Here is a 12,932-nt window from a genome sequence, read left to right as displayed (position 1 = left end):
CATCAAAGACATTCAGCCTGGGGACTCAGCTGTCTACTACTGTGCAGCAAGTACACATTGCTCCCCAGGCACCTGCAGCCTGTCCTCAAACCTGCCACTAGGATTGCAGCCCACATCTTTCCTTGCCATAGCCCTTCCAGCACAGCATTTGCCTATTGTTTGCAAGTGGCAGCTAACACAGAGATACTAAGAATAAATATTAAGAATAAATGTTACGTTTAGGGGACATGGCTGTTGAGAACCTCTTATAGGTGGATTATTTGTAAGAGACAATTTTTTGTATTTTATTTAGTATAATTAATAGGAAAGATACATGCTTTGAGGTGAAAGAAAAATAGGTAGAGCTAGGTTTAGGGATGGAACACAAGGTCTCATTTCCCAACCTCTCTGGGCATGCCAAATCCAGGCTCATCCTCAGATTCATCATTTAAGCTGCACTTAACAACTTGTTAGAAGGAACTAATGGTGGGTTCTTTTCTTTTTGTCTTGTGCCAGTATGTAGACTTGAACTCAGGGCTTGGTCCCTGCCCTTGAGCTTTTGTGTTCAAATCTAGTGCTCTAGCACTTAAGCCAAAGCTCAATTTCCAGCTTTTGATGAGTAACTGGAAAGAATCTCATAGGCTCTTGTGGGCAATTGGAAATAAGAGTCTTATAGACTCTCCTGCCTGGGCTGGCTTCCAACCATAGTCCTCAGATTGTAACCTTCTGAGTAGTTAGGATTGCAGGCATGAGCCGATGGCATCCAGCATGATGGTTTCTTAACTCAGTGCTTTATGAATTTATGCTATCAAATTTCTCCATATGAATGACTTCAATATAAATATTGCCTCTCAATTGTGCATGGTGTTTGAGTCTTTTGAAAGTTTCATGATTAACTGTTATATACTGTTAACTAAATAAAACATCAAAAGATAAAATTGATAATTCTTTACTCACACTATTTGTTGGGAACACTTAGTCAAAGGATACAAAGAAACTGATATGATGATCAACAAGTGTACAGGTCTAATGTACAATATAAGTACTCTAGTTAATAAAATTACACAATTACATTTTTCTCAAATAAGTATTTTCTTGCATTTAACCTTCTCAAATGCTCAAAAATGTAACTAAGTAAAATGATAGACATTTGTAGTATGCAACTTATGTTCACCTAATAATGTCATGTTGTAGACAGCAAATAATTCACAATAAAATTTAGATAAATTCATCTTTCATTCATATTTCTTAATAAAGGTCCATTGTTTCAAGAAAATTAAATTTACTCCTTGGATACAATTTTTATTGCCACCTTAAATTTCTCTAGTATTTGAAGAGTTTTATGTGAGCATTTATCATCTACATTAATCATCTCATGGTAGTGGGTTACAAAAGGAAGGTGGACTAATAGTTAATAGTTCACCACTAATTTTTGCTTTATCTTAACTTTTGACTGAATTACATATTTTATCTTAAATGTCTTTTAAAAACTTATTTCTACTTTTGTCAGCAAATCAGTAGAAATAAATACACTATGTAAATGTTTGATTCTCTAATTATCCAAACTCTAGACAGGAGTAGCAAAAGATCAAGAGCTCCCATATTTGTCTAAGGATGAAAGTAATTGGAGACTAGGTTGGTGAGAATGATCTCTTGTAGCTGAGTTGCGGATGTTACTTATCAGCCAATTGATTTGCTCTAATAGGCAATGTTAATCAAATATATTAATTTTCAACAGCAAACTTCTATATGGTAGCCCAGCCCTCATCTGGCTTTTCTCATTTCCCTCCCTACACAATTAACTCTTGCTCTTGGTTGGTCTAATTCTCCCTAGAAATCAGTATAGGGTGGGGAGACAACAAGGGCTTATACTTTATTGCTTTATTTCTTAGTTATAAAAGAGAAATGATGTGGTATTCATTTGGCTTACTCGATGTATCTTATTAAGATGACAATGGATCAAATATAAGAAAACAAACCATAATTATGTACCCAGAGTGTTCAGGCAAAATCAATACCCACAATACAGAGTCTGCATCTCAGATCCATACACATTTAAGCGTTAGATGTGGCCAGAGTGGTATGTTTTCCCATTTTATTTCTGCAACAAATTTGATAACTTAAAAGGATAGGAATATATAAGAATAACAACATGTATTTCCCCCCACAGTTCTGAAAGTGTAAGGTTGAAATTTGTGTTCCTGGGTCTGAATCAAGATCTCACCAGACTGCATTAGGCAGCAGAACAGAATTTGATGGTTGCTACCATTTCTCAGCCTGTGACTACATCATTCCTCACTCTGCCTCCTTGGTTGCACTGGAATCTCTTCTTTTCTTGCCAATCTCTCTCCAACCATATGTGTGATTGCACTAAGCTCTGATAATCAATGGCATTCTTCCCATCTCAGGACCCTTAGCTGAATTATATTTGTCTGTAACTGTCAGGGATTTGGTAGAAAAGAATCTGATATAGAGAGAGCTCTCCTTTTGCCTCACATTTTGACATGTCTTTGGTTTTTATTTCTAAATTGAGAGCATAATAAATTAGGCAGAGTTCCATCAGAGAAAAACAGAAAGTATAATTATCTTATTTTCTCAACGATCCCTTTTGTGTATTTCTGTTCATGACTATTGAATTCTAATACACTGCATATATTCAAACACTCTTCTTTGTTCTACAAAATTATGGCAACTGGTTGATACTATTTTATACATTCAGTTTGAATTATGTTCTGTATAATTTTAGTTGCTCCAGCTCTAGCTTAAATTTTCATCAATAGATTTTTATAACATTTACAAGGCTGATTTTATTGATCAAGATTTGCATTATCTATTCTAGTTGAGACTGTCTACTTATTGGGAATTTCCAACAATAGTATTGAATAAAAAATGCAACAAAATTTTCACTTTGTTGCATAGTAGTGACTTTGTAGAGTAAAATACCACTGACACAAGCAAAGTCTACTCCAAGGTCTATATTTAAGTAAAGTCTAAAAATAGAAATGAGGAATATTACTGTGTCCATAGGTAGGCTGAAATCCAACTTTGTCCTGTGTTGATAAAGTGATTGATTTCTACTTTAAGAAGCAGTATAGGTGTTAGAACATCCATTTATTGTATCTTAGATTGGTCCCTAGTAACAAATACCTACAGGTATTGTTACTATTACTCCCTTCCAGTCATATCACAGATGTAAGGACTGAGATTATGAGATCAAAGTAATTTCCTTTTGATACACCTTAGATTATTTTCACCTTAGATTAATGGTTACAAGATCGAGTGGGTTAATGCTTACATCATTTGCATGGAAATGGATAAACCTGGAAAAAAAATGTTAAGTGAAATAACAGGTTCACAGAAACAAAAGATTCTTGTTTCATCTCACATGTAAAATTAATATTTAAATTAATAATATGTACTTAAACATATACAGGGCCATATATACATAAATAACTAAAGTAGTGTATGCAAGGAAAGATTGCAATGATATTCCCTTCAAACAATTAAGTTAGTATGTGTTAAAATGAACACGAGAAAGCTAGAACTTGTGTTGTCCAAAGTGAGGGGATGATGTCAAAGGAAGGTGGAGCAGACAATGGTGGAAGAAAGGTAGGCAAATGTTGACATAATATTCGATGCTCATATGTGAAAATGGAACTATGTAACTTGAGGGATGGGTAGAGTTGGAAGAGATGGGCGGCATTATGGAAGGGTGGCATTGATCAAGATGCATTATATCCATAAACTGGCAGGTTGAATTAGTACAACTATTTAAAGATAATGAAAAAAATTCTAAAAAGTAGGATTGGGTGAAAGTCTCAGCCAGCACAGAAAGGTTAGACATGATATACAAGTCGTACACCAGTTATTCTATGTTTCACATTCTCCTGCAGCAGCAACACACAACTCACAAACTCCTTCACCCTGGGAGGGCCCCTCAGAGCTCAGAGCCCAGAAAGTAGAGGTAGCATATATTTCACATCAAAGGAAGAACACTCATGCAGGTCTCCAGACGCTTCATGATTTCAATGAGACTGGTAGAGGTGGGCCATTGCAAATGCGTATCCTGTTTGACCTGAGCACTCGGAATAGGAATGTCTTATGGGGACCTGGGAAAGGGGTCAACAGGAGGTAAAAGTGGGGTTTCTTTGATCTACACCACTCAACACTAAATTTTCTTTTCTCTTTTCTGTTTTCCCTTTCCTTTGCTTTTCTATTCATTGATGAGTATGTGTATGTGTGTGTATGTGTGGGGTGTGTGTGTGTGTGTGTGTGTACACGTGCATGCATGGGCTCCTGGACTTTAACTCAGAGCCTTACTCTCTCCCTTGGCTATTTTTCTCAAGGCTGGCACACTATCACTTGAGCCACACCTCTAATTCTGGCTTATTTAAGTTCTCATGGATTTATCTGCCTGGGCTGGTTTAGAACCACAATCCTCAGATCTCAGCCTTTTGAATGGCTAGGATTACAGGAGAGAGCTACTGGTGCCAAGCTCCCTTACACTTTCTGATTCTATCTTGTCCATCATGATCCAGTTTATCCAGAAGGTAGCTCAGATGCAACTAGCAGTATGGGTTCAGGGGAAAGAGGATGTACTCCTGCACTGCACCTATGACACCAGTGTTAGAGACATGGTCTCTTCTGGTACAAGGAGCCCAGCAGTGGGGATATGGCATTCCTTGTTCTCCAGAACTCTCAGAACCAGAAAAATGCAAGAGCAAGTTACTGCTTACTGGACTTATAGAAGACAAAGAAGTTTTTCACTCTTCTTATCTCAGCTTCACAGCTGAGGGACTCACGTGTTAGCAAAACACAAGAGTTCTAGAGAGAGGCACACTACAGAACTCGGGGATTGCCTGACATCCACCTGCTATAGGGACCAAAGCAAAGAATCACTTTTCCAGGTAGAAAGTGGCCAGGTCTGTGGCACAAATGTTGTATTTGAGGGAAAATGTTTCCTCTGAGAAAATACATCTCTAGGTTCATAGGTCACATCTAGAATTATAACTAATTTTTTTAAATCCACGAATCTTTGAAGCTAAACACAGACTTTTCAACAGAGGATTGAAAGGGAAGAATACCCATAATAAACAATGTGCTACTTGGCCTTCAGATTAATCTTGAAGGAAATCAGAACTGTGACCAAAAATGAGCAAAACTTTGCAAGAAGTCTTGAATTGTCAATTGATCCACTGCTAATACTGAATAAATGATATATCTAGTGTTTTAAATAAGAATGGGTTTTCAATATGTCATTGTATTTTCTATTTTAACAGAATTATGTAAATCTCAGGTGCTCAGGAAGTAGAGCCAGAGTGATCATCAGTTCAAAAAAAATTAGTGAGAGTCTGTCTAAGAAACATACCAAAGCAAAAGGGCTGGGTACCTAGATTGAGACATAAATGTTTTGCCTAGCATGAACAACAAACAAAGACACAAACAAGTATACTATATGACCTGTCTCATGCTTGAGTACAAATTCAGACTCCTTACTACCTCTAGCGCCAAAGAGCTCAGTTCCCCTGTGGATTTCTCCAGATGGAAACGGACTCCTTATTTATGTGTAAGTAAAGTATCCCTCACAGGTGAAGCCATTGACTAAATGAGCACTGCGAGTTGTTGCAGTAGGGAGGTGATCCTTAATGGGACCCCGAAGGCTGCAACTGTTACGGAACAGAATAGGTACCAAACCTTGATAATACTCTCCAATCCCACGGCATTTCAGTGCCCAGAAAGCCTGAAATGTGTTTGTGAATTTGTCATGAAATTTGTGGTCTTAAAGTAATGTCTGAACTCTTTCCAATGGAGTAAAAATGGCTTCTGTGGTCCCTGCAAGCACTTGCAGCCACACTACGAGTTGCAAACTCGGGAGCACTAGAATGCAAGATAAATCCTCATACAGACCAAACATAAGGGCCAGTGTCGTTGTTTTCTGCATTAATGGGGGAAGGATTCCATGATACAAGTTTCAAAATCCCTCCTTTCTCAACTGAAGTACCGCATCCAGGGTTTTGATTCCACACAGCTGCTGCCTAAACAGGAGCTTCTGAATGGGAAATGTGACCGTTGTTGAAAGCTGCACAACAACTACAGAGTAAAGCGTCATTTCACCAACATTTGTAATGTGAGGTGATAGTTCTTGTTTTGAAGATGTTAAAATTGGTGACCGCTTTTCATGAGCTTCTGAATCCATGATGTTGCTTAAGATTGTTCTTCTTCATGAAGGAGTTTTTTTTTAACCTGAGATGCCAGCTGAGCCTAGTGTTATGGAGGATGACCGCTTTTTGGAGACTTTCCCAATTTCTTCCATTGTTACTGGTCGCTCAGGTTTTCTCTTCTGGAGTCAATTCTGATAACTTGATTTCCCATGGCCGCAGGCACCGGCCCTACACACTGAGCCGCCAGCCCGACCTCAGGACGGCGGGCGAGCGAGCCCCTGAAGCCTGATTTTTTATTTTTTTATTACTTTTTATTGTGAAAATACCGCCCAAAATAACGAGTACATTTCTTATCAAGCATTGTTGCCTTCTCCTTTGTTTCCCCTTCCCATCCTTTCCTAATTCCCCTGCTCCCAAACCTCACCCCCCACCAACCCAGCCAAAGTTGTAAAGTTTGTTTTTCGACATAAGGACTTGTACATCTCATTGTTGCAATGGGTCCACCTGTATCCCTAGTTAAACAATTTTTTCCCTTCCCCTCCACAAATTATACCAACATCAAATACAGTGAAAGCAGGGGTTATACAGTGGGGGAGGGACATACAAAGCAACAAAGAAATAATCTTATAAATATGTTAGAAAAAAATCACATGAAAGAAAAAACATTTGAGTATTTATCTTGGGTTCATTTCAGCTAACATCAACTTATCTGACCTTTTCTGCTTGTCTCAGACATATACTAGTTATGTTTCTTTGGGCCTGGCTTACTCCACTTAATATAATTTTTTCCAAGTCTTTCCATTTCCTAACAAATGGGCAATGTCATTCTGATGGAGGCACAGAATTACATCGTGTACCACATTTTCTTGATCATTCATCTACTGAGGAGCATCTGGGTTGGTTACATATCTTAGCTATGGTAAATAATACTGCAATAAACATAGATGTGCTGGTATCTTTAGTATGCTCCTGTTTATGATCATTCACGTAAATGCTCAAAGGTGGAATTGCTGGGTCATAGGGGAGCTCTATGTGGAGTCTTTTGAGGAACCTCCATACAACTTTTCAAAGTGGTTGAACAAGTTTACATTCCCATCAACAATGCAGTAGTGTTCCCTTCTGTCCACATCCCCTCCAGCATCTGTTGTTATTAGAGTTCTTGGTTATAGCCATTCTAACTGGGGTGAGGTGGTATCTCAATGTTGTTTTGATTGGAATTTTTTATGGCTAGGGAGAGTGAGCATTTCTGCATCTGTCTATTGGCCATCCTTCTTTCCTCTTCAGAGAAGTTTCTCTTTAAGTCTTTATCCTACTTATTTATTGGGCAGTTGTTTTTTCGAGGACTTGTTGTTGGGGATTTAATTTTTTGAGTTCCAGGTATATTTTAGATATGAGACCCTTGTCCGTTGTATGGCTAGTGAAGATCTTCTCCCAATCTGTGGGCTTTCTATTGATCTTGCTAACTATGTCCTTTGCCATGCAGAAGCTCTGCAGCTTCATGCAATCCCATTTCTCCAACCTTTCTTTGATTTGTTGTGTTTCTGGGTCTGTATTAAGAAAATGTTGGCCTGTACCAAGAAGACCTATCCTGTAATGTTTTCATAGTGTCTGCTTTGACTCCAAGGTCTTTGGTCCATTTGGAGTTGATTCTGATACAGGATGATATATAAGGATCTAGCTTTATTTTTCTACAAGTGATTAACCAATTTTGCCAGCACCATTTACTGAAGAGGCTGTCTTGCTTCCATTCTATTTTTTTAGCTCCCTTATCAAAGATTAGATGGCTATAGTCTTTAGGTTCATTTCTGGGTTTTCAATTCTATTCCATTGGTTGTGAGGTCTGTTCTTGTGCCAGTACCAGGCTGTTTAGATTACTATGGCTTTGTGGTAGAGTTTGAAATTTGGTATTGATATTCCTCCAGGAATGTTCTTTCTGTTAAGGATCATTTTTGCTATTCAGGTCTTTTATTGTTCCATAAGAATTTTTGGATTGCCTCTTCTATTTCCTTGAAGAAGAGGTTGGAATATTGATAGGTATCACATTGAATTTGTAGATAGCCTTGGGAAGTGTTGATCCTTCTAATCCAGGAGCATGGGAGGTTTTGTCACTTTCTAAGTTCTGTTTTGATTTCCTTTTTCAGGTTTTTAAAGTTTTCATCATAGAGGTCTTTCACTTCTTTTATTAAGTTAATTCCTAGGTATTTTATGAACATTGATGCAAAACTTCTCAACAAAATGTTGGCCAATCGATTCAACAATTCATCCAAAAAATCATACACCACGATCAAACAGGATTCAGTTCAGGGATGCAAAGCTGGTTCAATATATGCAAATCAATTAATATAATTCATCACATCAACAAGAGAAAAGATAAGAACCACATGGTTAATAGATGCAGAAACAGCATTTGTCAAGATCCAACACCCCTTTAGGATGAAGGTTCTGAAAAAATTAGGAATCCATGGAATATTCCACAATACAATAAAGGCTGTGTATGACAAACCTACAGCCAGCCTTATCCTTATGGTGAAAAAATAAAGCCATTGCCTCTTAACTCAGGAACTAGACAAGGATGTGCACTCTCTCCGCTTCTCTTCAATCTAGTATTAGAATGCCTAGCTACAGCAATAAGACAAGATGCAAACATAATAGGGATCCAACTAGGGAAAGAAGAAGTAAAACTCTCCCTTTTTGCAGATGACATGATCTTGTACTTCAAAAATCCCACGGACTCCACTCCCAAGGTACTCAAGCTGATTCAAAATTTTAGCAAAGTAGCAGGGTATAAAATTAGCCCTGGAGGGGCTGGGAAGGTGGCTCAGTGGTAGAGCGCTTGCCTTGCATGCATGAGCCCCTGGGTTCGATTCCTCAGCACCACATAAGCAGAAAGAAAAAAGCTGGAAGTGGCGCTGTGGCTCAAGTGGTAGCGCGCTAGCCTTGAGCTGAAGAGCTGAGGGACAGCGCCCAGGCCCAGAGTTCAGGCTCCACAATCGGACCCAAAAAAAATTAGCCCTCAAAATCAGTGGCTTTTCTATATGCCAACAATGAGAAAAGCGTGGCTGAAATCAGGAAAGCAACACCATTCATAATAGTCCCACAAAAAATAAAATACCTAGGAAGCTTGGTTTTTTAAAAAAAATTGTATTTGTATTTATATTCATCTATTCAAAAAATGTAGAGTGCCTACAATGAATGGAAAACTCATGAGATTTAATGACATTGCTGCAACCCACAGTATAAAAGAGAATAATTTCTATATGATAAGTTTGTCTGAAACATACCATCCTACCCATAAAATGACCATTAAATACTTAGTCTGAAGGAGACATGGTAGAACAGATTGTATACTATTAGTCTTTCATTTCTTTTACAAGAAATTTTATGTCAGCATGTGGACCATTTTACCAGCAGCCTGTTTTACTCTATGAGCACTCTTTAATTCAGTCTTCATTCTCTACAGTTCTCCCTCCAATTCCTGAAAAAGGAATTGCAGTGGTTGGTTGATGCCTGACTTTCATTTTAAGTTCCTCAGTATTTGCAGTAGGACAGCTGAGAGTAAAAAAATCAAAAGAAAACTTCTACTACAGTTCATTTATAACATTTTAAATTGTGGGGAAAGATCATGGCATTAACTTTACCCCTTAATCATGTTAAAGTGCACTGTTTGGTAGTATTGAGTACGTGACCAATTTTACAAACCTCTTCAGAGTACCATTATTAACTTTGTAAAATCAAAACTGTGCTTCTTTTTATAAATAAGCACCATCCCAACCTACTCTACATTCTCCCAGAAAAATCTGAGACTGACTTCCCCCATTTTCTCTGTAGTATAGCTCTGTGTCATGTCGGGGCACTGTGATTTAGAAGGTAGAGGAAAAGGAAAGGGATATGTGGACCCTATGCTATCTAGGCCTGAGTTTTTTTACTTAAGTCTTTGTCTAAGAATTTATTCACAGTCTACCTGTAAAGTCATAAATTTCTTTATCTGAATCTATGGGAAGTGAACCCCAGGAAAGAGTCTACAGTTGGCTTCCATCCACATTAGAAGCATACTTCTCAAGTTCCATTGCAGTACTCACAATTTGTCACCTGATCTTGGAGCCAAAGAAACTGTGAAAGAAGACACTGATGTCAGACCATTCTATAGAGATTCAGAAGCTTAAATTACAGCCTTTTCCCACACTGTGTCACACATTTTCATTTTTCAATGCTTAGATATTCAGGAATATCTGAGTTATTGTTTTGATAGTATACATTTTCTTCAGAAAAGTGAGAAAATAGATTTTTTAATCCTTATGATTTGAAACAATTTTAAAACAGAGGAAATATCATCTTTCAATAGTGATGCCTCAGCCAAAGACCACCCATTCAACTTTTTGTTTCACTTAACAAATATGCATTGGGTACCTGGGAAGTCAGTTGCTGTTCTCTGTGTAGGAAAACAGTACTGAAAACTGAGAATCATTCAATACTAACTTATCCTCTTGTCACTTAATATGATTTCAGTGCAAAATACTTCTATGATATTACAATGGTTAGTACAGTGGCTCACAATTAACACATGAAGATATTTAGTCTTGTGTTAAAATGTTTGAGGCAATGGATGTCTTCTCAGCCACACACACAAACACACACACACACACACACACACACACACAACTGGGTTGGTCTTCTAATGTACATAAATATCAACTAAAGATCTAAAAATATCATTGCTGTCCCATAGATCGATAGAGAACACTTGAAGACTGACTTAAGACTTACTCATAAATGAGGTCAGGAGGAGGACATACTTCTGACTTTGGGAGAAAACCAGGAAAACTTTCATCCCAGTTCTGTCCCTGTCCACCAGAGGGAGCAGCTCCCTAATACAAACTCATTTCCTGTCTGAGCTAAAGGTTTAGACTCATCCATTCTACATCACTTCAACAATTCTTCCTGTGAAGAGTTTAAAGATGAGAACTTCTCCAGGCTTAGTGACTGTGATAATCTTAATGTTTGGTAAGTAAAATCAATTTTAAAATTTGGATACTTTCTTCTATAAATTCAGCAAGATATTTATCCATAAATATACTTGAAAGCTTTATTTCCAAAGAGTCACCATTCTCTTTTTCCTCCAGGAAGAACTTGTGGGGACTCTGTGACCCAGAAAGAAAGCCACGTGACTGTGTCAGAAGGGGCTTCCATGACCATAGACTGCACTTATTCAGCCACAGGGTACCCTTCTCTCTTCTGGTATGTCCAGTATCCTGGAGAAGGTCCCCAGCTCCTCTTTAGAGTCTCTAAGGCCAATGACAAGGGAAGCTACAACGGATTTGAAGCCATGTACAATAGAGAAAATACCTCCTTTCACTTGAAGAAAGCTGCAGTCCTAGAGTCAGACTCAGCTCTGTACTACTGTGCTCTGAATGACACAGTGGCAGAAACCACAGGGGGAGCTGAGCACAAACTGAGTGACAGCAAGGGTCTGGCTGCTGAACTTCTTCTCTGGCATCTGTGTGGTTTCAGCACAGTCTTATGCATACACCCCTCAACTTCTCTGCTGATGTAAAATCATTCAAATGTTAGAGCAGGTGAACATCACCATGTTCAGCTGTTCATTACTGAATCTGAAACAGGTTCTTATGGTGGTCTAGTAATGCCAATGTGAGCCAGGTAAAATTGAAATGGTCTCTGCAGTCATTCCTACAAAGACCAGCCCCATATCTTGTTCCAGGTCACCTTGGTCCACATTGCTCCATCCTATTGCTTTTTAAGGGGCCACATGTGACAAAGAAAGTGGAATCTGCATGATAGCCCAATAACAGTGCATGGAAGGAGAGGTCACAGAAAGGCCACAGCTCTTTCCCTACTAGGAATTCTTCTTAGAAAAAGAAGGGACAGGAAGAGAAGGAATAAGGAGAAAGAAAACTTTCTCATCAAGAAAAAAAGGACTTCCATCATGTAAAAGAAAGGTTGCTTGGTTAGTAAATCAGAAAGACACAACACCAATGCTCAAAAGAAAGACAAAAAGTAAAAGTATAATTGCAGAAATAATTAAAATCGAAGTGATGAGTGTCCCTGGCCAGTTCCCCATATCAGCTGGCCTTCTCACAAAGCATAAACAAGGTAGCTTAACTTAACCAGTGGAAGGTTAAGCACACGTTTCATCCTTAATACCAAAACCCTATGTAAAGGATAGTAAAGGGTCAGAAATGGTGGCAAATACCTACCATTCCAGAGTGAGTTTCAAGATCAGCCAGAATAAATTTTAATGACAGTCTATCTCAAGCAATGTGTGGTGATACAGGCCTGTCACCTCAGCTCTGCATGATGAGTAGGTACTACCCAATATTGTAGTCTGAGCTTAACTCCAGGGAAAAGAGGATGACATCTAAAGATAAATCAAGTATAAAATGGCTGGGAGAGTAGAGCCTATCACATAAAAGTCCCTAAATTCAAACTTCGGCATGAGAAAGTTTTTAAAGTGAAAAATTTAGAGAACAAGAACTGGAAAGAGCATGAACCTCTGAAGTGTAAGGCTAAGACGATGACTGCAGAATAGTGTCTTCTATATCTGTACCTGGAGACCCACTCTGTATTCATACTGCTATGAATTTTTTCATTGCTTCACCCAACTATCTCTACATTTATTGTGATGATTCGTTCATGCGATTGTGCAACTTGTAAGTCTAACTTTCTCAGTGGGCTGCTATGCTCCACACTCATGGAAGAGTGGCTTTTCAGTTCAAGTTTCAAGTTTGCATTCATATGGAGGCAAAACTTCCTCTTTTGTCTCCTAAAACTCACACT

The 12,932-nt window shown here is 38.3% G+C and overlaps 1 pseudogene and 1 gene segment (V, D, J or C); one reads left to right on the top strand and one right to left on the bottom strand.

The window, feature by feature from the left end:
- Window positions 1-12,932, top strand: part of LOC105992511 — an 854,274-nt gene that overhangs the window by 149,419 nt on the left and 691,923 nt on the right.
- On the bottom strand, window positions 4,545-6,175 carry LOC105992447 (annotated as a pseudogene).

Source organism: Dipodomys ordii, unplaced genomic scaffold, assembly GCF_000151885.1.
Source record: "Dipodomys ordii isolate 6190 unplaced genomic scaffold, Dord_2.0 Scaffold84, whole genome shotgun sequence".
In the NCBI taxonomy this organism is placed as follows: Eukaryota; Metazoa; Chordata; class Mammalia; order Rodentia; family Heteromyidae; genus Dipodomys; species Dipodomys ordii.
Note: the sequence above shows the minus strand (reverse complement) of the source record. Positions and strands in the feature narration are given on the sequence as shown.